Source organism: Macrotis lagotis, chromosome X, assembly GCF_037893015.1.
Source record: "Macrotis lagotis isolate mMagLag1 chromosome X, bilby.v1.9.chrom.fasta, whole genome shotgun sequence".
In the NCBI taxonomy this organism is placed as follows: Eukaryota; Metazoa; Chordata; class Mammalia; order Peramelemorphia; family Peramelidae; genus Macrotis; species Macrotis lagotis.
Window position 1 is genome coordinate 60,954,626 of NC_133666.1, and position 26,790 is coordinate 60,981,415.

The 26,790-nt window shown below is 35.2% G+C and overlaps 1 protein-coding gene and 1 long non-coding RNA gene across 2 annotated transcripts in view; one reads left to right on the forward strand and one right to left on the reverse strand.

Moving 5' to 3' along the window:
- The window catches only part of LOC141502155 (uncharacterized), a 62,711-nt gene extending 48,238 nt beyond the window's left edge, over nt 1-14,473 (reverse strand). Inside the window, exon 1 of the long non-coding RNA XR_012472430.1 lies at nt 14,396-14,473. This is a non-coding gene — a long non-coding RNA (uncharacterized LOC141502155). The remainder of the gene's footprint in view (nt 1-14,395) is intronic.
- LOC141502154 (protocadherin-11 X-linked-like) overlaps nt 1-26,790 on the forward strand; it is a 550,716-nt gene that overhangs the window by 156,582 nt on the left and 367,344 nt on the right. The gene's annotated exons all lie outside the window — the stretch shown is intronic.

The following is a 26,790-nucleotide window of genomic DNA, read 5'->3' on the forward strand; positions in this document are numbered from 1 at the left end:
TGAATTTATCTTTATTAAAATGCATGCATGAATGTCAGTGAAAAATGGATCTCTCTACATATATCTTGCTGAAGTTTAACCTATGGTAGAAATAACTTTGGTCTGACTCAGACAGAACAAGTGGAGGAAATAATCAACCAGTAAAATATCATTACTAAATACTGCATATATATATATTTTTTCTGTCCAATAAACATTTTGAGGAGACTCTCATGGTTCACTCTGAACACAACTTTTTTTCTTTTCAAATTTTAAAATATATTTTCAATTTTTCTATTATATTTTCCCCAATTACATGTAAAAATTGACATTCATTTAAAATATTTTTGAATTCCAAATTTTCTTCTATCCATCCCTCACCCCTTGAGAAGGTAAACAAAATGAGAACCATTATGCATGTAAAGTCATGCAAAATATTTCCTTATTAGCTATGTTGCTAAAGAAAATATATCAAAAAGAAGGTATACAAAAACTCCCAAGAAAAATAAGATGAAAAAACAATCATCTGCACATAGAGCAGTTAGCATGAGAGCAAATGATAGCACTTTTGCATCATGGGTCCTTTGAAATTAAATATGCATTTTTCCTTAGTGTCAACAAAAGTCATGCATCATTCCTCCCTAGCCTTATATACTCTGTGTGATGTACATTTATCTGTGGCAAAAGAGGGAAAAAAGATACTTATGGAGGAAAAAAAAATTGTTGCATAGTTTTAGGAAAATCTATCAAAGATTTTCAGAACAGTGTCCATTTGTGTGCTCTCTCTCTCTCTCTCTCTCTCTCTCTCTCTCTCTCTCTCACACACACACACACACACACACACACACACATACATATTCAGTTGAATATGTGAAGTAGCTGTATTTGGGAAGCTTCCTTGCATGAGAACACCATACACCTATAGATATTCACGAACTCATCTATGACTTAGAGAAATTCAAGCAAGCTAATCAAGGACCATCGACATTAAATGACTTGCCCAGGAATTACATAGATAGTACCAGAAGTCACATTTGAATCTAGGTCTTCTTGACTCCTAGCTCAGCAATTTATTAGTCATGCCATACTGCCTTACTATAAAACATACACACATGTATATATGTATGTATATAAGTATGTATATATTATATATATAGATGATTTATAAATGTGATATTTATAAATATACATTTGAATTTGACATACCAGACCTTGCAGCTATGTATTTTTTTCCCCACATCTTCTAGATGTTGAGATTTAGAGTTTATTATTAGGTTTGGGAGGGGTGCACTGTTGGGTGGAGGAAATCCCATCTTTTTTCCAGGAAGGGATGATACTTGTGTATTTGTTTGGGACAGAAAAGGGAACAGCTTAAGGAAAAATAATGCTCAGGAGTTAACCTCTTTTGATGTTTCAGCACTGGAGAATAATAATAAACATGCAACTTAGATTATCATAAGTTAAGCTAAAATCTCACTATAGAATTTGTGGTTAGTATCTTTGCTTTTTTCCCTCTTATCAGTACAAATAAATAGTGATCACTTTAGTAAATTAGGCAGTAAAGTGTTGAATTTTTCTGAACTGATGCCTAAAAAATTAACATCTCTAATGTACTGAAGTTTGCAGACTCATTAGATTCATGATTTCAAACATATTTCTAGAATAATGTTTTAGAATTCACATTTTTGCTTAGGAAACATCTCACCTTCACCCTTTAGTAGTTGTCCTGAATGACATAGCACTTCCACACTTTTATGGGCCATTGATCCATGGCAATAGATTTAATGCTTGTGATAAATATGGAAATTGACTATAGATAGATAAAATATTTTCCCAGGTGCCTTGGTTCAGAAGCAAGGATTTACTACATTAAATATACTTTAAAGAATTAGCAAAGTATTATTTATTAGGCAAAGTAAATTATAGTTCACCCTATAGGTCCAGCTAGGCTGGAAAGGCACTAATAAAGGTTGAAATGTTTTCTTCTTCATCAAAAAGTAGTGGCATAGCTAGAACTCACTTGAGTTGTAAAATGCTATAATTGATGAATTTATTAGAGTTAAGCTTACATTTACAGATGATTGAAAGAATTCATGCCTGTCTATTAGTCTTCATTCTTGGTCTGAAATGGAAAACTGTTCATCTTGACAATATTGCTGCAAAGAAGTTTAATTTCCTAAAGACATCTTCTAGTTTTCTGGTAATGAATTATGAAGAAATTCACTTTAAGTTTTGTAAATATGAGGAGAGCATAATTTATTCAAATCTACACTTGTTAAATCAGTATTTGACTTTAAAAATATATATCTTTATCTTCCTAATGAAGTGGACTTGAAGAGAATTAGCTGAACCTCAGTGGAATTATGACAGTAATTCTGGTGACTATGTTGTCTATTAACATTTGCACTGACAGAAGCTGTGAAAAGAATTGAGATGAATACATTTGCTATTGTTTAGCAGATTTTTTTTTCAGAAAGAGATTCACTTTTAAAAGCCTTATTGTCTTTCCAGCACAACTTCTTTGAAGGTACAGAAGAAGATAGTGCATAGGCATTTTAACAGGTCCAGATAGTTTTTTAGTTTGTTTAAATTTTATTTTTTTATTTTGAACTTAATATCAACAAATATGAGAATTTCAATATAGAAGAATGGAAAACAGAATTGTATATGTAACCGTTAACTTTTTTGTGTATGTTGAATTTAACACTATAGTAAGAAAACTGCCTTGCTTGAGCCTGTCTCCTAAGTATCCCTCTGGTCTCTTCAGTGTATTTTAAAAATGTTATTTTACCCTTCTTTATTTTTTCTTTTTTTTGGCATCCTGTCACTACCTACCAACCCCCCGTCCCTCAACTTGTTTCCTGTTCTAGAAGCTCTTTCTTATAACAAATTAATATAATTAAGCAAAAAGAAATCCATACATTGGCTATATCTATTAATATTTTGTCATTTTCCTATTTGTTTTCTTAAGATGCCTTAATTTATTTCCTCTACTTTATCCCTCCCTGTTTTGAACATCAAGATGATATTTGCCTCATAGGAGGAGTTTGGTAGGAAAACCTTATTCTCTAGTTCTACAATAATTTCTGTAATATTGGAGCTAATTATTAATTGAGTGTTAGAATATACTTGCATATTAATCTAGGTATGTTTTTTTTCTATAGGGGTAATTTTATGACTTAGTCAATTTCTTTTTCCATGAGTTATTTAAATTCATTGTTATTCTGTTAATCTGTATATTTTATATTTTTGTAAATATTCATCCATTATATTTAAATTATTTGTTTCGGCACATAATTAAGCAGAATACTTTGTAATAGTTTCTTTTATTTTCTCTTTCCATGTCATTGTTTTATTTTTATAAATTATTTTTCCTTTGTTTTTTATCCAATTAATAGTTTGCCTATTCTTTGAGGTTTTAAAAATCAGATTCGAATATTATTATCAGTTCATTTTGGAGGTCATTATCAGTCCTCACATCTGTTTTTGGCTTTTCAGAATGTCTATTTTTGTTTCTTTCTTTGTTTTTTTTTTTTAATTTTTGCAAGGCAGTGGGGTTAAGTGGCTTGCACAAGGCCATGGAGATAGGTAATTATTAAGTGTGTCTGAGGCCAGACTTGAACTCAGGTACTCCTGACTCTAGGACCAGTGCTCTATTCACTGCTCCACTTAGCCGCCCCTATTTTTGCTTCTAATTGGATTTTTTAGATTTCTTGCCTTCTAGTTGCCCTTCTTGTTGTTGTTGCATGTTCAACTCACTTATGTAAATCCCGGATCTCAGTTTCTTCCTATTCATTCCTTGGAAATCTTTTAAATTTTATGTTACATTTATGTATGACTGAACCTGTGATTTTGTTGGCATAGATAACTCTTAATAAATTCCCCCTACAAATACAGATTGGCATCTACTTTACAACTTAAAGTCATAACAAGATACCTGGGACACTGAGAAGCTAGACTTTTCCCAGAAGCACACATCATCCCTAGTATTACTATTTTACAAGAGAAAATTTGAGGGCCACAGAGGTCAAATGATTTAACTAAGGTCACAACAATGAGTAACTGAGCTAGGGCATTAATATGCACCTCAACTTCCATTTTAGGGGACCTTTCCATCATTGCTACATCTATACAGATGCATATGAATATTTGTTGTTGTTCAGTGGTGTCTGACTCTTCATACCCCACTAGGAGTTTTCTTGGCAAGGCCATTGGATTTATAAATAAACCCTGGTTTACAGCAGAATCTGCCACATTATATTTTCAGTTCTTTCCAAAAATATTCATCATTGATATTTATTCAATCACCAGGAAAGAAAGAAATAGTCTGGCAAAGAATATTGTGAAGGAAAAAGGGGAGGGGGCAATTAATTCTTTGCTGAAACATATATTCATATATATATATATATATATATATATATATATATGTTTCAGGACAAAAATAATCTATATATAATTTACAGTATTGTTGAAAATGATATATGGTCAGTCTGCTTTGTGTAATAATTTTCCATCACTCCTATCCATTTAATTGATTTAAAAGATACAAAGATCCTCTAATGAGCATGAGATGATAGAAACTACAGTTGGGCTATTCTCTAAAAACATATTGCCAATGGATTTCTTCTGGCATACATTTACTGAAAGTTCATTGATTGTTAGACTGTATGCCAATGTTGCGTTAAGAAATTTCATTGTGATTTCAGGGATGAGTAAGTGGACATGGATTCACGAGAATGATGGAATTAGATTATATTAAAGCAGAGGTTCTTTCTGGGAGATATATATGTGGGTGTTTACATACACATACACACACATGTACACACCCAGCTCTATTTATAATTGCATAAAAATCAAGCTGAATGTTTCAAGTTTGGTATACAATATAATATAATGTCATTAAAAGGCTAAACATGAGAAATTTAGAAACATGATGTAATTGTGAAATGGAGAATGCCAAATCAGAAACACGACTTATACTAAGATTATGGCATTATGGAATGTCAGCTCACTGACACGTTTCCATCAGCTGCTGAAAGACAGAGATCTATCAGAAAGCCTCGAATGAAGCTGGTGCTCTTTCCTATTGGGCAGTCAATATTGAATCAAAATATACTGTGACAGATGAAAACAGAGCCCAGTAATATAATTAGTGCTAGATATTTCAGGATATTTCTCAGTTTCATGTGAAGGTTTCATTTTATTATTGAACTGGGACTGGGGTACAGGAAACACAAATTCAAGATAGGATATTAATGGTTCTTAGTTCACTTAGCAAAATACCACCACTGTGCAATTTATGGAATGTAAATTGGTTTTTTTTGGTTCTAATGTATTTTCCATGCGTAGTGTATTCAACTCGAGCATACACAAGAGAACTCATTTTGCAAATGTTATACTTTCATATACCTTGATAAGAGCATAATTCTCAAGAATGCTACAGATCAGAGACTATTTAAAAACAAAACACTAGCAGATATTCAAGGAAGGTTGGGCATCACAGCAAATTATCAGCATTCAAATTCATCTATTCTGTCATTATTTTTTCCAAGCTGGGAGAAGCAGGATTCCTAAATGAACCTAATGATTACAAATCAGATCAAGGCCAACATTATGCAAAAATGTGAGGGAGACATGGTTGTACCTTGGTTAGTCTGGCAGTCCTGTTTAACCCATCCTCCTGGGAAACTTCTCAAAAGGGCCTTACATCTCTTCTACCCAGTAGCCAAGCATTTGTCAGGGCAACAAGTCCTGTGGCCCTCCCATTGCAACTAGATGTTCTCATCCCTTCAGACTCTCTATATCTCCCAAGTGTCCCCTGTCACAGCTAACCTAATCTATGTTAATATAGTTAGGGTAAGTTAGTAAAGGAATATGGTTCCCTCCTTTTTCTTCCTTTGTTAAAACCAAATAAAGTAGGTCATTTTTATTCCTGCTCAGGGACCACTGATTCATTTAAGTAAAGACCTAATAATAATAATAATAACAGTAATAGTTAACATTGATACAACTTTTAAAAATTTGCAAAACGTGTTCTCTCTCTCTCTCCCCCCTCTTATTTATGCGCGCACACACACACACACACACACACACACACACACACAAATCTAGTATGCCCTTGCAACAACCCTGTGAGGGAGATGTTATTTTACAGATAGAAAATAAGGCTCAAAGACTTGCCACCATTTTGAGACAGGATTAAGACCCAATCAACCAAGTTGTCTAATTGATCAACGAAGTTGTCTAATGGAAAAATAATCTTAATGATGAACAAGTTAGATTATAGAGAAGGGATGGATAACTCTATAGTAAGCTATCAGGAGTGATATATAGGGATTACTGGAATTAAGTCAAAATGCATTTAAGGACCAAGTAACCACTGAGCCATTCATTAGCTTTCACATTCTTCACTCCACTTTTTCCAAGGATTCTCTATCTGGCAGGCATATCATTAGATCTCTCATCTGGCCTTTCTTTATATTAGCCACTACAAAGATAAAATAAAAAGTTTTGCTTTCACTAAGAATCCTATTTTGTCATTTTAGTCATTAAACCTATGTTTCCAGTGATAGAACTTGACTTATGTGGTGTTAAATGGAAATGTTTTCATAATAAACATAAATATAGTGTTTATATATTAGCAATACATAAACACTATAATTATGCCTGAGACGAGGTGTTGATAGATACTTTCTGGCTGAAAATGCATGTTCAGTTGTCTAAGCTTGTGCATACAAACAACATTCAGAAACTTTTCTCTTCTCTGCTGAAAGTAGGTGTGGTAGTTCTTTCAAGGGCAGGGGAAAATCTAAAGATCATGGCAAAACTCAAAAGGAATTACTTTATAGTATATAAAGGAGATAGTCAGTAAGCTTGAAATAGTTTTTTTAATTTGATTGGATGTATCATAACTTCTTTGGGGGGGATATTTCAGATTTTCTTCATGTCTTCTAATCACTTACACTAGTCTTACGTTGACTGTGTTGGAAAGAGTGAACGTTACAAGACACCTAGGGCTGATGAAGTTAGAGTGTTTTCTATAAGTCATTAAAATGGTTTAAATTATGATTTTTATGAGTTGGTATTTTTTGCATGCATGTGACAAGGTAGTATTAGGCTAGATGAGCTCTTGAACCATTCTCATGTTTTAATTATTTATTTTGTAGACATTTTGATTATGGTGGGGCAGTCAAACCCCATGGGTTGTCATGTTTTTATACATGTATGTATATAAATCTTCTTTCATATACAATTTCTAGTCAGTCCAATGTGTTTTCTTCTATGAAATCTGTTCACATAGCTTATTTTTGTAATACATTTATGGAAATTCAGGTAGGAGGATGTATGTCATCTACCATCAATATTGATATTGAATTTCATATTTTAGGTACATTGCCAATTGCATATATGTATACATACAAACATATAAGCATATATTTATCAGAGTTAAGACTTATAGTCAAGCAGAAACCTATGACTCTCTCACTTCAAAATATTGATCTTTTCCTCACTGGAATAGTTTGCCCATAATGCAGAGAATACAGAGATTGAAGGTTAATTGCATTTAGAGTTATAATTCAAAGTCTATGTAGACTTCTCAATGTCTGGATGGTTTAATTTCCCCCTTAGTAGTGTAGGGATCTTGTGACAGGTAAGGGAAACATATATTCCTGCTTCCAATAAATAAAATCCAAACATTCAAATCAGGCTATGGATCTAAGTGAAATGAAAGCTTGTTTTATATTGCCCCTATAGGGCTATCAGAATATTGCTTCACATTTGATCATGAGTTTTGAGCATGTTCCTTTTGCATACTTCATAGCCCAACTAAAGTTAAAAAACAGAAACATATTTGATACAAAATTCCATGATAATAATGACATGTATCTTGTTTGAATGTATCTGCAAATTCAGTATCTGGTGTCTGCAAGAATACTGATAGTAATCTGTATATTCAGTAATGAATTTAGACCATTGCTTATCCATTTGATTCTGAAATATTAATTTTGCATTATGATCAGCTGGAGCTCCTCATCTATCAATATTGATAAATAAGGGAAAAAGAAAATCCCAGAGAAGGAAAGATATAGATTTAGAGGAGCTATCACATATTAAATTAGGGAGAGAAATATGGAGATGATAATAAACTACTACTTAGCTCACAGGAGCATTGAGGATTCTAAGAAAATGTATGTGAAAGCCCGTTAGTAGTAGCATCAGACTTTTTCTATAACATTTTAAAGTTTATAATGACATTTAATACAGTTTTCTCTGTTTTTCTTTAGAGTACTGTTCTGAGTTAGGAACTCCTACCCCCATTTTAGATGAGGAAATTGAGCCTCCAAGAGATTACCTAACTGACCTCTAGACATAGGCAAAATGAAGACTCTGGTCTTCTAATTCCAAATGCAGAGCTCTTTACATGACACCATGATCTGCACAAGGAAGTTCAAGCAAACTAGCAGCCTCATTTTTTGCTTTCCATTGTTATCTGAAATAAGAAAGAATCTGGAGCACATTAATAGGCATAACACAGGTGATTATAAGTTGAATTCTGTAGTTTCATTTAGTATTCACCTGTGCTGAAGAGAATATTCTCAATAGAAAAATGAAAATTCTTCTCATCTGGAAGACGCTAGATTAATTTTCAATTAATATCATCCCTATGTTGACCTATATTAGTCACTCTTCTAGAGAGTAGAAGTTGTTTTTAGTGCTAATTAGAATAATTGATACTATAAGCCTAATTGTTCCTACTATACATTCAATTTTCCTCCTTCTCCAAGCATTAAGAACTTTTCCTTATTTTAAAGCTAACTTAGTATCCTTTTATTGAGACAATAAACGTATCCTAACAAATAATTAAAATTATAAATAAAACTCATGTTTTCCTTAACAAAATATTCCCTATGCACATAATGAAATATTTCTTCCTTCTCCTTACCTACAGAAAGATAAAAGTAATGAAGGAGAGAATGCCAAATATGCTGTTTTATTTATCCATGAGGTGAAAGAAGGTCAGATTTGGTTGCTTCATGAAAAGAGAGATGGATAGTCAAAAAATCCCAAGAGTCCTGACTATTAAAACCAAAGATTGGGCAGCCAGAATTATGAACATATGTTTAGTCATAACAAGATAATTTCAAAATTCTGGTGAGGGGAATTAAATGGAACTTGGGTCTCAAAGAACTTTGAGAAATTGGAGCATATAGAAAATGTGCTATGTAGTTTCTTATGAATATTGTTAGGTATCTTCCTCATACTTGAGTCCTAGAGTAGTTTTGACTTATGAATTGGGCTCTACATACATCTAGAATGCAATATATTTTGGAGTTCAGTTATTCATGTATTTCTGCAGTTAATGGAGACATGTGCACCAGTTTGTTATTGTTGGTACTTTAGAAGTCAGCTTATTTATGTTAGATTCACATTCTTGTCTTTTTTGATTATTTATTCCTCATCAGTGTGAGCACAGTAATCAACATTCCCTACTCTCAACTAAAAGTAACACTTCCTGATGTAAAAAAGCAAACTATGAAAATTGTTATTATTTAGTCATACTGGCCATGGGTTTTCTTGGCAAAAAATACTGGAGCAGTTTGACATTTTCCTTTTCCAGCTCAGTTTACAGATGGAGGAAACTGAGTCAAACAGAGTGAAGTGACTTTCTCAGGATCACAGTTAGTATCTAAGTATCAAATTTGAACTCAGAGCTTCATGACTCCAGACCCCAAACTCTATCCACTTTGTGACTTAGCTGCTCACTATTAAAATTAGTTACCATAATCAGAAATAAAAGTAAGTGAAGACTATTGGAGTAAATTCTAAGGTTCCAGTGTTCCAGAAAGATGAAGTTAAAATAAGATGAAATAACAACCTTAACTGAAATTTCGAAAGTAGAACTTGTGGTAGTGCAATTTGGGAAATAATTTCAATGGGAAGATTTAAGTGTGAAATTAAATAAAAAGCTTCCCGATTGCACAAATTTATCTTGTTTTATAGACTGCTGCTTCTATTTTTTTCGCTAATAGGGTGCCCTTTTCATGATTTTATAATATTGTGCTTACTACCTGTAGATCCTTTAAGTTACTTGAACAAAATAGGTTTCTTTATTCACTTATTGACCACTTAGTTTAGTTTATTGGAAAATATCTTTCTACATGAAAGCCCAGTTATAGAGTCATAAATCAGCAGTGAAAACAGTACATTCTAGAAATCCATTCTCTTTCCATGCTGTGAAGACATTTCTCACTGCATTGCACCTTTTTAGACTTTTTTTCTATCTCAGTATGAAATGTCACAGACAATGAATTTTCCATCAGTTTGGCAGTAACTTCTTTATCTAGGATATGATCATTTAAATTCTTGCATTTGAAAAAGTTTTTTTTTTCCCTTGGGTTTTTCTTCCTTTTCTTTTGCTTTCTTAGTATTTCACATTTATTTGCCCTTTCCACAAAGTTGAAATAATGATATTCACACTTTTATAGCACTTTGCAAAACTTTGCAACATTTCACTCTCAGGCACTATATAGCATAAGTTTATTGTTCAGTCATTTCAATTGTATCCAGCTATTTGTGACCCTATTTGGGATTTTTCTGGTAAAGATACTGGAATGGTTTGCAATTTCCTTCTCTACTTCATTTTACAAATGAGGAAACACAGGATTCAGAAATGTGTTCAGGGTAAGAGCTTGTAAGTATCTGAGGCCCTATTTGAATCCAAGAAGATGAGTCTTCTCGACTCTAGGTCCGGCCACTTCTGAAATTTTAATCAAAATTGACTGTATGGGGACATAAAATTTGATTCATCATTATCCATACTTGAATAAGAAACTACTTCTGCTTAAACATAAATACACCATTACTTTTTTTGAGATTAACTTATCGATTGTAATAAAGTTTAGTCACATTATTTCTTCTCACATGAATTTTTCTTGATATAAGATGATGACAGTAGGGAGTTAGTTAAAGTCTAGGGGGAAATATAATGAACATTAAAGTTCACGTGATTATCTGAGGTGTCCACTATGAAAAATTACTAACCTTCAGACAGAACTCCACCTAACTATAAAATTATATCTGTCTCTAGCCAACCCCAGTCTCTTTCTAGTTTAGGCAAAATGGAAAGATTTGGGAAATGAAATAACAGATTATGTAATAATGTCTGCGCTAGGATGGAAAATTGAAGAAAAGAATCAATCATTTCTTGGAACCATTAACCTGTACTTAGGAGATCCACACCAGAATACAATGTAATTGGAAAATATTCTTTAAAAATAAATAAAAATACACCACAACATAGATAATATTAGATTTTAAAAAATAACTCAATATGGGTAAGAGGTCCTTATATACAGGTCAATGGTCTCCACTTCTTTTTTGTTTTGTTTTTTCAAGGTAATGGGGTTAAGTGACTTGCCCAAGATCACTCAGCTAGGGGTGGCTAGGTTGCACTGTGGATAGAACACTGGCCCTAGAGTCAGGAGTACCTGAGTTCAAATCCGGCCTTAGACACTTAATAATTACCTAGCTGTGTGGCCTTGGGCAAGCCACTTAACCCCATTGCCTTGCAAAAAAAAAAACAAAAACAAAAACAAAAAATGATCACTAAACTAGGCAGTTATTAAGTTTCTGAGTTTAGACTTGAACTCAGGTGCTCCCTGACTCCAGGGCCAGTGCTCTATCCACTGAGCCACCTAATTTCTCTAGTGATCTCCACTTCTATTTGAATGTGACAGTACTGCTTTTGGTACTACTACCAAATCTCTCATAATGTGGTTTTGATTGATGCTAGGAAGCATAGTCTTACTTAACAAGGATGATTACTTTTGTTCTCACATTTTTTTTACATTTTTTCTTTTATTAAAGATTTTATTTGAGTTTTGCAATTTTTCCTCCAATCTTACTTCCCCTCCACACAGAAAGCAATCTGTCAGTCTTTACTTTGTTTCCATGTTGTACATTGATCCAAATTGAATGTGATGAGAAAGAACTCACAAGGGATGATTACTTTTAAGAGAATAGAAAAATCAATGGAGCTCTACCCTTCCATTGATGATAAATCAAGAAAAATTTGAATATCGACACAGAACACTGGAGGTAAATTATATCTTCCTTAATAGTTAAGCTGGGGAAAGGGAAGAGTGTTTTGTTTGTATATATTTTGCTTGCCTCCTTATTGAAGAGAAGATTTGAGAAGGAAAGATAAGTAAGACTTAAGTGAAATTAAACTGGATAACATTAAATGTATATTTTTAAGTTATCTTTTTAAATACCTGGCAGGATTTAACAGAGCATTCAAGAGAAACTGAGGAGGGTGGGGGAGAAGAAGCCTCCAAGAGAGTATATGTTACATTCAAGAACAAATAGCAGGGTTTTGGGCCCTCGCAACATCACACAGAATTTTATCTGAATTCATTTTCTGGCATTTTTCCTGATCTTGAGAGAAAGGCATTGGATAAAAGTTTCAGTTGTTGATAACAATTATGATCAAGGATGGTATGCCATCTTTACAGAGTCTTCCCAATATCATGAGAAATCAGTATTTATTCCTTGGAACGGAAAGTTTGGGTCCCAGCTACAGTTAATTCTGGGATGTTTTTTGAGACTTTGAGGCTTATAGTATGGGACAGAGTTCTGTTAAAATTGTTATACTAGCCATCAGCTTGATGCAAGAGAGAAATGCAACAAAAGAGGAGGACAGAAATATTGAAATCTTTTGGGGCCTTGGTATCTCCTTATTAAATCTTTTAAATCCTCAAATTGTCACATTTCAGTAGAACTCAGTTGGAAAGATTTATTGTTTATTAACGTTTGGCCACTTCTGTTTCATTGCCAACTGAAAAAAATAGTTGGGGCAGAATCTAATAAAATTAACATCTGCTCAGCTATATTCACTCATTGTAATTTTGTCCTGGCACTAAAATGCCCAAGTACATGTGTCGAATTCAAAAATACTTAGGCTTTGTTTTTTGGAACACAATGCTAAATATTCCTTACTCGTCTTCAAACTGTTAAAAATAAAGTCCATTTGCTTGTTAGCTGGACAAAGCCCTTTTCTCTTAGGAGATTAGAAAATGCTATTTCCTCCAAGCACCTCTGGGTTTAAGAACAATGGTGCTTGAGTGAAATGGTGTGAAAGCTACAGAAAAGCCTCTTTATATTTCTTTCCTCTTACAGATTTATTAGCTTACTCACAGCAGGACAATGTCTACCTTTGTGAGCTTTTCAGAAATGCTCAATTATGGAGAATTAGTATGTTTCCCTGAATCAGTCAATGATGAGATTATTTATTATAAGAAAAGTCTTTTGGGATTTAGATAGACAGCCACAGTTGGGGGGTGCATATTAACATGTTAAGTTAACTTATAAATGTTCTAGTCTAACTCATCCCCAATAATTTATAGGTACCTATTGGACCTCATGTTTTCTTCATTCAGAAGATGATAAAGTTAGACTAAAATCTGTCCAGTATGGTACATTCTTAGTGCTTAATAAACTCTATATCTGCCTATCTAATTATCTTTAAAAAATTCTTTTCTTCTGGAATATATTTAAGGGGGAATTGAAACCTGAAATCGGTGAAGAGGAAGTAAGAGAGTTATCTATTGACTTTTAGTTACCCTAAGCCTAATCCTCTAGGTTCCAAAGGATTTTTTCCAATGATACTTGGTTAAAAGTTGTAGGTTTGGTCTCACAAACACTGCCCCCTAGTGACAAGAGAATGTTGTCTTTCTTGATTTTTAGCAAGAATAAATAATGGATTTTGGAAATACAGAACTACTAGATGGATATCAGTATCTGGAACAATTCTAGAGGAGTTTATCAAACATGTAGTTTGTGGGACACTTGAAAAAGGAAAGGATGATTCCTAGATGCCAAAAAGGTTAACTTAGAAAAATGATTTTCTTTTTTTGTAGAATTTTTAGAATGATGTTTTTATCAAGGAGATGGCATAAATATTTATGTAGTTTCTCATTGTGTACTCAGCAAGGGAGCTTACTGGAGGTTTGGAGTCAAGTCTAATGCAATTGGTCTCAGGTTTCTTTTTGATCTTTCCTTCTTTTCATGTTCTACTCCTTTACAGCAATGCTCAGTGTGCAACAAAAATCAGCTTATCATTAACTGAAGGAAAAAAAAAATCTTTTCTAAAAGTACAGAGAGCAAATAAACAAAGTTTAAATAGAGGAGCAAACTCCAGAATGGATCAATGACAGTTGGTGAGGGAGTGAGTGATGAGGCAGAGGAAGAGATCATGGAGAAAAGATAATTTCACTCTGTCCCATGATGAAGCAAACAGGTATTTGCAATCATATAGCAGCTTCTGTGTAGGTGAATCAGTTTGTAACTGAGTCAGTGAGTCAAACAAGGCTCCAACTGGATATCTTTAGTCAAATGAAGTTAGATACGTTCTTACCTTTGGTTCAGCACTCTCTGTGTTTCCTCTCCACCTAGATCCAAAGTTCCTGACCACCCCTGTCCTGTGAGTCTGAGTACCTCCCACGAGGGAGGCAGATTTCAATGTCCTATGAAGAATTTGCTAATAATTAAAGACAGCCAAGGTAGTGATGAATGAGGTAGTCATGAAAATTCCACAACATTGGAAGTACAGTCAAAAAGTGTGCAGAGATTTGGTGGTCACCTCCAGGGATATCTTTGGAAGGTAGGATGCTTCCTGCTGTGTTTATAAAGATTGTCCCATATAGGGGCGGCTAGGTGGCGTAGTGGATAAAGCATGGGCATTGGAGGCAGGAGGACCTGGGTTCAAATCCGGTCTCAGACACTTAATAATTACCTAGCTGTGTGGCCTTGGGCAAGCCACTTAACCCTGGTTGCCTTACAAAAAACCTAAAAAAAAAAGATTGTCCCATTGGACAGTCCTAAATGTTATTGTTATATCCTCAAATATGTCAGTCACACAACTATGCCCCTTAATATTAACTATATCTGGTCTTTTGATACAAAAGAGGAAACTGAGAAAAACTAGCTAATTATTTTTTCACACTTCCCCTCCTCAAAGGCAGAAAGTGTGTTATTTCAAGAATAATGTTTGTCCTTCATTCTTGAGGAAGACTATGACATCAGGGAGGTGATGCCATGACAAGCACATGAACTGAATCTGAGGGGGAGGGCTGTGCTAAGTCACCAGACTCAATTTCTCCTCTAGCATCTTCTAGGTCCAATGGCCAGATAGGAATCAGGCCAACTGGAGATGGCCCTGGATGCAAGGTAATCAGGGTGAAGTGACTTGCTCAAGGTCATACAGCTAAGTGAGTGTTTGAGGTCTTATTTCAAATCAGGTGCTCCTGACTTCAGGGCCAGTGCTCTACCCACTGTGGCATGTAGCTGCCCTGTTGAAGAAGTATGCTAGGGGAAATATTCTACAAGAGCTCCAATTAGCAAGCAATCAGCCTCAGTCTGAGTCTTGATGATTTCACAATTTCTCACATAACTATCTCTGAATGGTTTTTTGACCACTGGAAGCTCAGCACTCATATTTATGATTGATTCATGATCATAATTAAAATATTAAATTGTGATTGATTATTATATTGCAACTCATATCTCAAATGTCTCAGTAGAGAAGAGGAGCATTTTACAAACAGTATTATTATTATTATTACTGTCACCATTGTCTCCCTACTGATTCCTGGAACCACCATTGAGCAGCGTCCCTATGGACTCCAAATTATTAAAACTCTTTTGGCTTCATCCTTGTATATTTCTTTGACTTTATTATTCTCATCTGGAGCTTGAATAGTAAGATATTTATTGCAATACTTTCACCTTAATTTCCTTTAATTTTGTGATAATTACACTCAGTTATGACTAAATTTGTCTATTTATTTCCTTAAAATTTAATTTCAAGCTCTTATTTATCTTTTAAAATGAAAATGCTGGCAGACTTGGCAACTGCCATGAATTTCAGTTGTAAGCATGCTCCAAGATCTGTAAGCAATACCAAATATTTCTAAACATCTTATCCAGTGAAGCTAAATGCCAATAAGACATTAGCCTAGATTATTTTCGTCTTTATTTTCAGTCAGTCAAGCAAACAAGCAAGCATGTATTTATTAAACGTTTCCTATGTGCCAGACATTACTAAACACTTGGAACAGAAAGAAGATTCAAAATGTCTCTGCCCCCAAGGTGTCCCTTTAAGTGTAGGTATTTGTTAGAGCCTACAGAGTAGATAAGGGCAATAGAGAGCCAAGGGAAAGACACTAGTAGCTGGAGGGGCCAGAGAAGACTGCAAGGATGGTTGTTTAATCATTTCTCAATTTTGTCCAACCTTTCATGACCCCATTTGGGGTTTATTTGGCAAACACATGAAAGTGATTTGCCATTTCCTTCTCCAGATTATTTTACATATTTAGAAACTGAGGCAAGCAAAGTGAAGTGACTTGCTCAGGGTTACACCACTAGTAAGAGTCTGAGGTCACATTTGAACTCAGAATGCTGAGTTCCTGACTCCACGTCTACTATTACACCACCTAGCTGCAAGTAGAAAGGAGTAAAATGGATGATGAATTCCACTGGAGAGGGTTGCAGGCGAGGAAACCGATTGGGAGGCTTTTGCTATAGTCTCAGGAAGAGGTGATGAGGACCTGAAGTAGGGAGATGAGGCAAGATGACTGTGTGAGTCAAGAAAACAGAGCAGAGAGATGGGAGAGATGATGTGGACATAGATATTAGAAGATTTCCAAAAGATGTTGGATTTGTCCATGCATTACACATTTCCTTCAAACCTACTCTTCTTGATGTTAAGCAGCAGATATATTCAGAGTGTTTCCAGGTGTTATTAGGTCAAATATCTTTTCTTGAGCAGTGATTGTCATCTTAGCAAAGGGCAACACCTTCAATGTGTTTTAAGGGTGCTAATGATTTTTAGTTTGGGGGGCAGAATGAGGGCAGATGTAAAAAATACTGTCTTTATTGCATGGCATGACTTTCCTGATTAATAGTAGTTTGCCTTCAAACCTTTGCTCCCCAGAGCAGCTGACTCTGCTCATTCTTCATTACTGGTAAGCCTTACCCTTTTCTTCTAAGCTGACTTGCCAGGAATAGAATAAGAAAATAAAATTCTTCAAGGTCAAGTCAGATGAGACCAAGTAATCACTGCATTTATGTAATCATGCAAATCATATTGCTTTCAAACCTCTGTTTCTAGGGCTCTTGGTCTAGTAATACATTTCCTTAGAACATTCGCATCTAATAGGGAGTTCACTACTTCATGAGGAAAGTAATGGAAAGAATGTAAAGGCAGGTGGGGTGGGAGGATGACGAGGGAAGAAAGATATAGAATGGGAGGAACAGGGAATAGTTGGGAGGCCAAGAGAAGAAAATAAAATTGGGAAAAAATGTTAAAGTATACATTTGGATAGGTTCTGAGGCTCATGTTGGGTGGGTTACACCATGTTCATTTAGATCATAGATATGTGGAAATGAAGCTTAGGCATATACTTCCTTCTTTAATCAATAGAGGAAATATTCTACATTTTAAAATGGCAATTTCCAGATACTATCTGTTACTGTAAACCTGTAATTGAGGTTCAATTGTTTATCACTTGTGTCCGTCTCTTCATGACTCTATATGGGGTTTTCTTGGCAAAGATACTAGACTGGTTTGCCATTTCCTTTTCCAACTCATTTTTCAGATGGAGGAAACTGAACAAGGTTACGTGACTTGCCCAGGGTAATCCAGCTAGGAAATGTCTGAGTCCAGATATAAACTCAGGAAGATGAGTCTTTCTGACACTAGGCCCAGTTCTCTATCCACTGAGCCATATGATTGCTAGAAGTACACATTAAGCTCTGAACTTTAAATTGAAATTCTGACAAATAATTTTGTATTAATCAGCTTGGATGCTGTTCTTACAAGGTAACCATAGAGAACGCTAAAATGTGTGATGGGATAGATTAGATGAAACTATGGCCAAGTTCTTTCTTTCATGTCTTATTTCCTATCACAGCCTATTCTTCCTGAACATAAGCAGACCATTCTATAGACCTTCCCCTCTGGAGAGGGTGTCTGTGTGACCCTGACGCTCCCGCTATGGCTCTTGGGCCCTTGACGCCAGAGGACCCTTGGCTGTACTGCCATGGTATGATGTGAATTGATGCCAATCAACATCCCCCTGTATTCCCCTTCACATCATCTATGCTTCTTATTTACTGTTTCCCACATACAGCATTCCATCTTGCACTTTTGCTCAAATAATCTCCCATGTCTGGGATGCGTATCCTCCTTTCTTTTTTTTTCTTTTTTTATGTTAGATTTTTGCAAGGCAAATGGAGTTAAGTGGCTTGCCCAAGGCCACACAGCTAGGTCATTATTAAGTGTCTGAGACTGGATTTGAACCCAGGTACTCCTTACTCCAAGGCTGGTGCTTTATCCACTACACCACCTAGCCACCCCCATATCCTCCTTTGTTTCAGAGAACAACTCAAGTGTCACCTCTGAGACAAGGCTTTCCCTGACTGTCCCAATTATTAACACTTCTTCCGTCTTGAAATGACTTTTTGTTGTTCGTTTAAATGCAAAGCAACATGGAGTAGTTGGTCTTGGAATGTTGATATTGGAATCAGGAAGATTTGAGGCCCTCAAGCTTCTGACTCATTCTGTATAATTTTAGGTAAGATTCCTAATCTCTCAGTTTCCTCAGGCAACTTTCTAAGACTGCTGGTATGCAGTGGTAGAGAGAATTTACTCACTGGAAGTTTCTTATGTCATTGATCCCCTTTAAGAACAATGAAATCAAACGAGTAGTCCACTGTCCTCACTGGAAACAGACAACACAAAATGGGCTTTCCATCACTGATAAAGTGACAAAGGCTTTTTCTGCATCTATTGATGGCATTCCCTCTTGGAATATTCTTAATATATTTTTACTTCTTTAATATTTAATATATATGATTTTAATTTATTTCATTACATAAATTTAATTTAATATTTAATATATTTTTTGCTTGCCCTATGTTTTCATCTGTACAGGCAACTCTTAGAGAATTACTTCCTCTATCAATGAAGACTGGCATCATGTTTGCATTTTATATGTAGTTTTAGAGATTTTGGGGGGGCACTGAGTGGGTAAATGATTTTCCCTATATCAACACACTCAACCTACAGGAAGGGTAAAATTACTGAGATCATGTCTGTTCATTTTTTGGTAATATTGAACCATTCTTCTTTCCCTGAAATTAATCCAACTTGGTCATAGTGAATAATTTCTAAAAATCCATTGCTTAAAGTCTTTTTGTTAGGTCTATTTAAATGCTTTCCTTAATTTCATTAGAGATATTGTTCTATAGTTTTTCCCCTTTTGTTATTTGTCTCTACTATATTTGTCTTAGAAAAGGAGTTCGACAGAATGTTTTCTTTCTCCATTTTTTTTTAGATTTTTCAAGGCAATGGGGTTAAGTGGCTTGCCCAATGCCCCACAGCTAAGTAATTATTAAGTCTTTGAGGTCCGATTTGAACCCAGGTACGCCTGACTCCAAGGCCAGGCCTCTATCCACTGCTCCACCTAGCCACCCCCTCTTTCTCCATTTTAACAAAAAATAGAATTCACTTGTAAGTTGGTCTGGATCAGAGGTTTTTCCTATCTTATGATAAATTGATTTTCATTTTCTGACATTATTGGACTGGTAGTATTCTTTTAGGGATGCTACACTTTTTGCTCATTTTAAATATATGTCTATATAGACTTATTTAAAAATTTAAAACTGACCCACCTTTGAGAACAGATGCTGTTTCTGCAACTACAGAGAAGTTTTGTAAGAGGTCGATGTATTTAAAACGTTGGAAATATCCAAGTTTTAATCAAACTTCTGTGTTGAAAACATGGTCTAATTTTCAGTGACTTTAGAATAGCTTGTACTTGAAGAGGTCAGAGGAATCTTGGAATTGGTGTCGACTGAAATCATGTGTTAGTTATTATAGCCAGGGATCAAAGCTATTTCCATAAATCATTTCTTTACCTAGAAAACTGTATTAATAAGGGTCCTGTGGGTGGAGTGTCATGACTCCTCTAGTGAATTAGAAACACACCCAGAATTCAGTTCTCTTGATTTCAAAAGACTGCTGAAAGTTTGCTTATTTTATTGCTGATGGATGATTACAGTACCATTCCTGCTTGGAGTGATAGTTATTATTGCAAGAAACCTTAGGATGCATTTGCTAACCCTACCTGTGTCAATTAATTATCTCTTTTGTCAAAGGATAAATATTATTTGCTAGATATCACTCTAAAAGATCCAAACCAAATTTAACCTTTTACTGCTTTGCAAAGTTCATTTTAAAATCTTTTCTTTTGTTAGCTCCCCTTCTCTCTTTGTTCCTATCCTCCTTCTTCTCTTTCCTCTTCTTCCCCCCCTCCCACCTTCTTTTCTTCTCCTCCCAGCATTCATTCTCTTAAATTTTCATTTTTTTTAGGTTTTTTTTTGCGAGGCAAACGGGGCTAAGTGGCTTGCCCAAGGCCACACAGTTAGGCAATTATTCTCTGAGACTGGATTTGAACCCAGGTACTCCTGACTCCAGGGCCGGTGCTTTATCCACTATGCCACCTAGATGCCCCTAAATTTTCATTTTCTTTAGAAGCTAAACATGCTACCCACTTGTGCTGGTTAACTTCATTCTCTTACCTTGGAACTCTGCCTTACCCACCAATATATACTCAACCTGACTATGTCTTTGAACTTTGCCAATCATCAATTCCAAGCTAAAAGTATCAGAAAACATTTTTATCAGATGCTTGTTTTAGTTTCAAGCTAGGTATGTTGGGACTTAAACTGGAAAACTAGAGATAGAATTTAATAACATTTTAACAATGAAATTGAAAATAATGATATAAATAAATTATGGAGAATAAATTGAAGAACCTTTAGATGTCTACCCCACAGGTGCTCCCTCCTTTTATCTTGTGCTTGGAGAAGTATACCTTTTTACTAGTTCTTTTGTAGAAAATGTTATGTGAAAGCTAAATGTGAATCTTTTGATCTCAATTTCACATGATTTTACTCAGATCCCCAAAGAGTAAGAGACGTATTCTCTTGTTGAAGAGATTATATGAGCATCCTTTATTATCAGGTTCTTTCTCTGTAGAGATTCTTACATCTATCTCATAGAAAGTAATGGGGTGAGTAATGATTTATGGTAAGTAAGTAATTGGAATGCTGATTTCACTTATTTTATAGCTTGAGCCTTTTTTTCCCTTATGATATTACCACATACCAATATCATAGGCAGACAGTGAAGTGCTTTGAGAGAAAGTGAATTTTTGTATTCATTCATTAAAACTGACTCACAGAAGAATGTAATCTTCCTAAATAATTAATAGTTTTAATAATACATTTTAATTTGAAACTGAGCAGGCTAATCAGGGTAGATGGGAAGTCATTTTTTGTCTTGTAGGCTGATATACAAACAGTGTCATTAAACATTTTTCTCAATGTTTCATGGTATATTGAACTCATTTGGGGGAAGGCAGATGATAGAAACAAATAGGACTTAGAACTTTAATCTGAGAAGCTTAAACCAGAAGTTTGAATTTCTTTTCACAACTTTCAGTCTCTACTTTTAAAAAATGAAAATGCTAGGATGTTTAACCATTCTTCAGTCATTAAAACAAATCAACCAAATAAATGAATAGATTACTGAAAACTAGATTCTGAAAAGATTTCCAGCTCCCATCATCTCCAAGTTTTGCCAACCTATTTCTACAGAGGACAGAGCAGGCGGCCATTGCACATATTGGAAACAGAAATTTTTATCGATTATAAGTGGATACTGGATGAACAGTTTTCTCTTGAATTTCAAATGAGTGAGATCATTTTACATGGGGCTTAGCAGATCATAGCCCCCATAGCAGTATTTAGCTCATATTGTTCAATTAAAGGGGAAGCACTGTTTTCTCTTCACTTTCAAAGATCTGACAGTGATATCATTTTCTAGAACCAAGGTCAAATAGCAAAAGAAGATGTATTGATATAGACCCATTCGACAACTTGGTTCCAAATATTTTGGGATATGGGGAACTGTAGTGAACCCAACTCTCCCCCCTCTTACGATTCGGAATTTAAACAGTTGAGTCTTGCAACAGCCTTGTTAGGTAGGTACTATATTAGTGTCATTTTTGGGATGAGGAAACTGAGGCCAGACAAGTTAAAATTTACTCACAAGTATCAGATGCAGCATTGAACTCCTCCATCAATACTCTCTCACCCCAGGCTAGCCCATCACTTTTACAGACAGCATATAATCCACTCAAAAAAAGAGAAAAGATATTATGACTTGTAAATATTTACCTAAACTTCAGATATGTGTGTTAGTTAGACACATTAGTCTAGCATAGTAGATAAAGACAGCTTCCTATGGATCTCCCAGAGACTCAGGGTGCCCTCCCTTCCCTGCTCTAGACTCAGCCATGTGGTCATCTATTGACTATCATTCATTGACTATCTTCTTGCTAAGGGAAATTGACTTCTGACTCTTTCATTTCCTGTCCACCTCAGATTCCTGAATACATTAACATTTTTGGACTTGCTAATCATAAAAATGGTTATAGCTTTTGGTTCAACTCTATTGTTTAGGGTTTTTCTCAGCAAGGGAAGACAGTTAAAATAATAAGTATTCAGCAGTATACAAATATTAATAGGTATGGATCAGACAGTTTAAATCTTCTTTGAAAATAGAAGGCTAAGCAATAAAAAAAATCATGGAATGAGTAGCTCAGAATGTAGTAACTCATTACGGTTATTGCATCAGTTGAGAGGAAATAGATATGTCTCATTGTAATCCAGTCTTTGCATGTCCATCTTACATTTCACCTTTGCCTTGGCATGGGCCAGTTAAACAGCCCAGTAAGCACCAGAAACTGTTAATATTCACAGGGTTAAAGGTAGAGGAAAGGAAACACAGAAGGCAAAGCAAGTCTGGGAGGGAAGGTGTTTGAGGTTCCCTTCTTCCATTAATCTAGGTAGATTGGAATGTCCAAAATGCTCAAAAGCACCATCCCATAGGCCAATTGGAAGCTGCCTAATGACTAGGTCTGATACCCTGCAGACTAAAGTTTTGGGAATTCAAGAACCAGTGGGTATGCCTCAGGTCAGCAGTGAATCACAGAGAACTGGAAGCTAGCAGAGAATATCCTCACACATTCCCATATGTCAAAGAGGCTCCAGGAAGGGAAGGGGTTCTCCTTGTCTGGCATGCTAATTGGACATGCCTAAAGGCAGAGAAGGGCACTACATTGTCATCTAACATGGGAGGATACAGATTATTGGATAATGATTGCAGAATAAACCCAGATTGTTTTTCATGGCAAAAAGGCTAGGAAAATTGATGGATGAACTACTCTACATGTGTGTGTGTATGTGTGTGTGTATGTCCACATCTCCAGATTTTCCTAAAGTAAACATTAGTGATGAATGGAGACTGAGTTTGAGATCCTGCGGTACTTTTGACAGTCAGGAAATACATAGCAAGTTGTTTTAATTGTTAATGCATTTGTGTTAACAGGGTAATCTTGGACAATTGCACTCTCAATGATTTCTGAGACATTGTTAAAGATTAGACAGAACAGTGAGGCTTGATGTTGCCAGACAAATAGAAGGCCATATTTGTCTGTGCTATCAGATACTAAAGTATAATGACTTCTGAAGGTTGAGGTTTAGGAGAGCAGTTCATTATGTATTTCAAACAATGCTCTCATTTGCTATTGTTTCACCATCGACTGTGTAGTAAGTACTGTACTTGAACTGGGCCCAAGGGAACCCATGTCTACCAGTTGGTTAACCCGGTGACATTCCACTAAAAAGCCCTGGCTCTTTTGAAATACATAATGGATGAACTTCTCTGTTTGGCATTGATCAGCACTTGAATAAATTGAGTTGCTATCATATTAACATAAGTAGTAATGCTTTAGTGAGGTTCTGCCCCCCCCAACCCAACTCCTATTGAGGATTAAGTTGTTCAGGGATTTCTGCTACTTCAAACAGGAAGTCAATTTAGAAGATTTCAGAGTTTCAAATCCAAAGAGCCAGCAGGAGACTGGGAAGTTGCTCATGCACTATGTTTTAACTGCTAAATTAGACCGCCAGTATGGATTTGTTCTCAGACTTCTTGTCTTCAGTGTTGTCAAGATATGTCTGTCTTTGCATTTTTCTACTCTTACTATAATTATAGCCCGATTCATGTAGGTCCGGCAGCCAGTCACCTAGCATTTATTAAACCACACTATGCATTTTGCACTGTGCTAAATTCTGGGATTACAAATAAAGGGAAGAGGGAAAAAAAAACAGTCCCTGCTCTCAAGATGGCTTTCTGTAGAAATACAATTGCCAGACACATCAGTAGGCTAGGGGCCATTATTTGCCTCCTTTACGACCTTTGAGACATTTATGCTTCTGAAAGGAGTGAAGGTAAATATCTTTTTAAAATTCGTGATCTCCATATATTTACCAGGAAGATAGACAAAAGAGGTTGCCAAGAACACTGAAGGACTAAATGATTTGTCAGTGGTAACAATGTCAGTATGTGTCTGGGACAGGGCTTCTTAAGACTGGTAGTCCGGAAGATGATAATTTTGTAACCATGATTGTTACTATGATACATAAACAGAGTAAATTCTTAATATGGCAATCAACACACAGCATAACCTGTCTAGGATATGGAAATCCTCAGGAGTTACCTGAAGTCCATGAAAGTTAAATGGCTTTCAGAGTAAATTAACCAATAAGTGTCAAAGAAAGGGTGACATAAAGTAAAGATGTCTGGGCTTAAAGACCAGAAGACCAGGGTCCAATTTTTGCATCTTTGATGGCCTCTGGAAAGTTTTAGATTTTTATGGTATGTATCTGATTCCAACTTTTAATACCAAGAATGTGGTGAATGAAGTGGTCCTTGGAACAATCAGGAGATAATGGGATTATCTAGACAGCAGATATGCTACATCTTGGATACATGACCAAAATTGAAATTTCAAAAGAACATTATCAAGGGGAAAAAATCTAGTAAGTAGTACTAAGTAGCTCATGTACCAAAATTTCATTTTTAGGTCCCTGTCCAGTGTAAGGGGGAATAGAAAAATGCAAGCAATCTAACCTAGTGGGGTCTGGGCCATGAGTGATAGCTGAGCAATAGTAATACTGAAAATGTAATCCCCCAAAGCAGCTGTTACTAGTTTCCTCTGATTTGTTGGTGGTATTATCATTCAAATCATGTTATAAACCTTGCCTCCCAGGTCCCTTCCAAATCTGCAATTCTGTTGTTCAGATTCTTTGGTTTATAAGTGCCTCTTTCTGGATTTCTTTCATTTCCAAAGTTCTGTTTTTCCTTTGAAAGGAAAACTTAACAAAATTTCATTGTTTGTTTTTTGATCTTTTTTGAGTAGAGTCCAGGAACTAGAGTCACTTTAGTGTTTTTCACACATGAATAGCCATCCACACATCCGACGTATGAGTCACAATTAGATGAAAAGTCACATGAGATCTTGGGCCTATTATTGCTGTTTTGTTAGGAACAGATCCATCTCAACAATATGGGTTAGCCATACTGGAGGGAGTATTGGATGCCCATATTTATCTATATGCCCAATAGACTCTCCCTCAAACCTGAACCTGAACAGGTAAACAATTTCCTCTTTTAGTACAAACTAACCCAAAACTCCCAAACTCAGCATCCTCATCTTTCAATTGAGAGAATTGGAGCAGATAATCTCTAACATCCTGTCAATGAATCCATTTTTAAAACAAGTAACAAGTCACATACTAACATATATATATATATATGTGTATATATATATATAATGGGTAAATTATGAATCTTGTTTAAATTTGAAAGTCAAAATTATAATTTTAAGTGAAAAATTGGAAAGTAGGAGAGATAAGAAATGATGAAAATCCATCTCTCAAAATTTAATAAGTAAGTTAGTAAAAAGAAACTTTTTTGTCTCAAATCCTTTTGATTATCATCTTTTTCTTGGTTTATCTGGAACTTTCCCCAGATATCTAGCAAAGGATGAGTGATAACTGACAACTTTTATTTAATTTAAATTCTAGATAAAGCATATATTAATTTTCTTTCTCCAGAACCATCCTGATTGAAGAACCATTTATATCACCTATCTATAACATTTATTTCAGTTAATTCATATACACTCATACCCAAGCATTCTTAACTAAACATTGATTAATCTATGATTAATACCAGAATATTTGGCAAACTTTAAAACTTCCCTCAACTGTCAAATAAAGGGATTAGACTTAGTGACCCTTTATGGTCCCTTTCAGCTCTAAATCTATGAACCTGTGATCCTTTGGTGTAGTGTATGAGACATTATTTACATTTTAAAAGCTGCGTGCTTGGGTTTCATTATGCGATGCCCTTTGATGTTAATGGTATCTCCCAGGCTAAATCTCCATGAGCTGCTTGGAAATTTTGGGATTAGATTATTTAAATGTGTTTCTGACTGTGTCTGCCACATTTTTCATGGTCTTCTTTAATCCTATAATTCTTTTCTCCATTGATCTTTTATGATATAATGGTGATATTCAGTAGTTTTCATCTCTAAAGCATTTTGGGATGGTTGATCAATTGATTCTAACACCCTTGTAAGGGGGTAAGTAATTTCACCTTTATTTTAGCAAGAGAGAAATGAAAAAACTGAGGTCAAGTAATTCACTAAAGTAAAAAGGAAAGCTGATAATTGAATGAAGCCTGGAGCTAGATCTTAGCCCCTCAGCTCTAGGCAGAGATCACATCTCCAGCTCAGAAGTAGACCTGTCTCTCATTCCACCCTCAATTATTCCCCC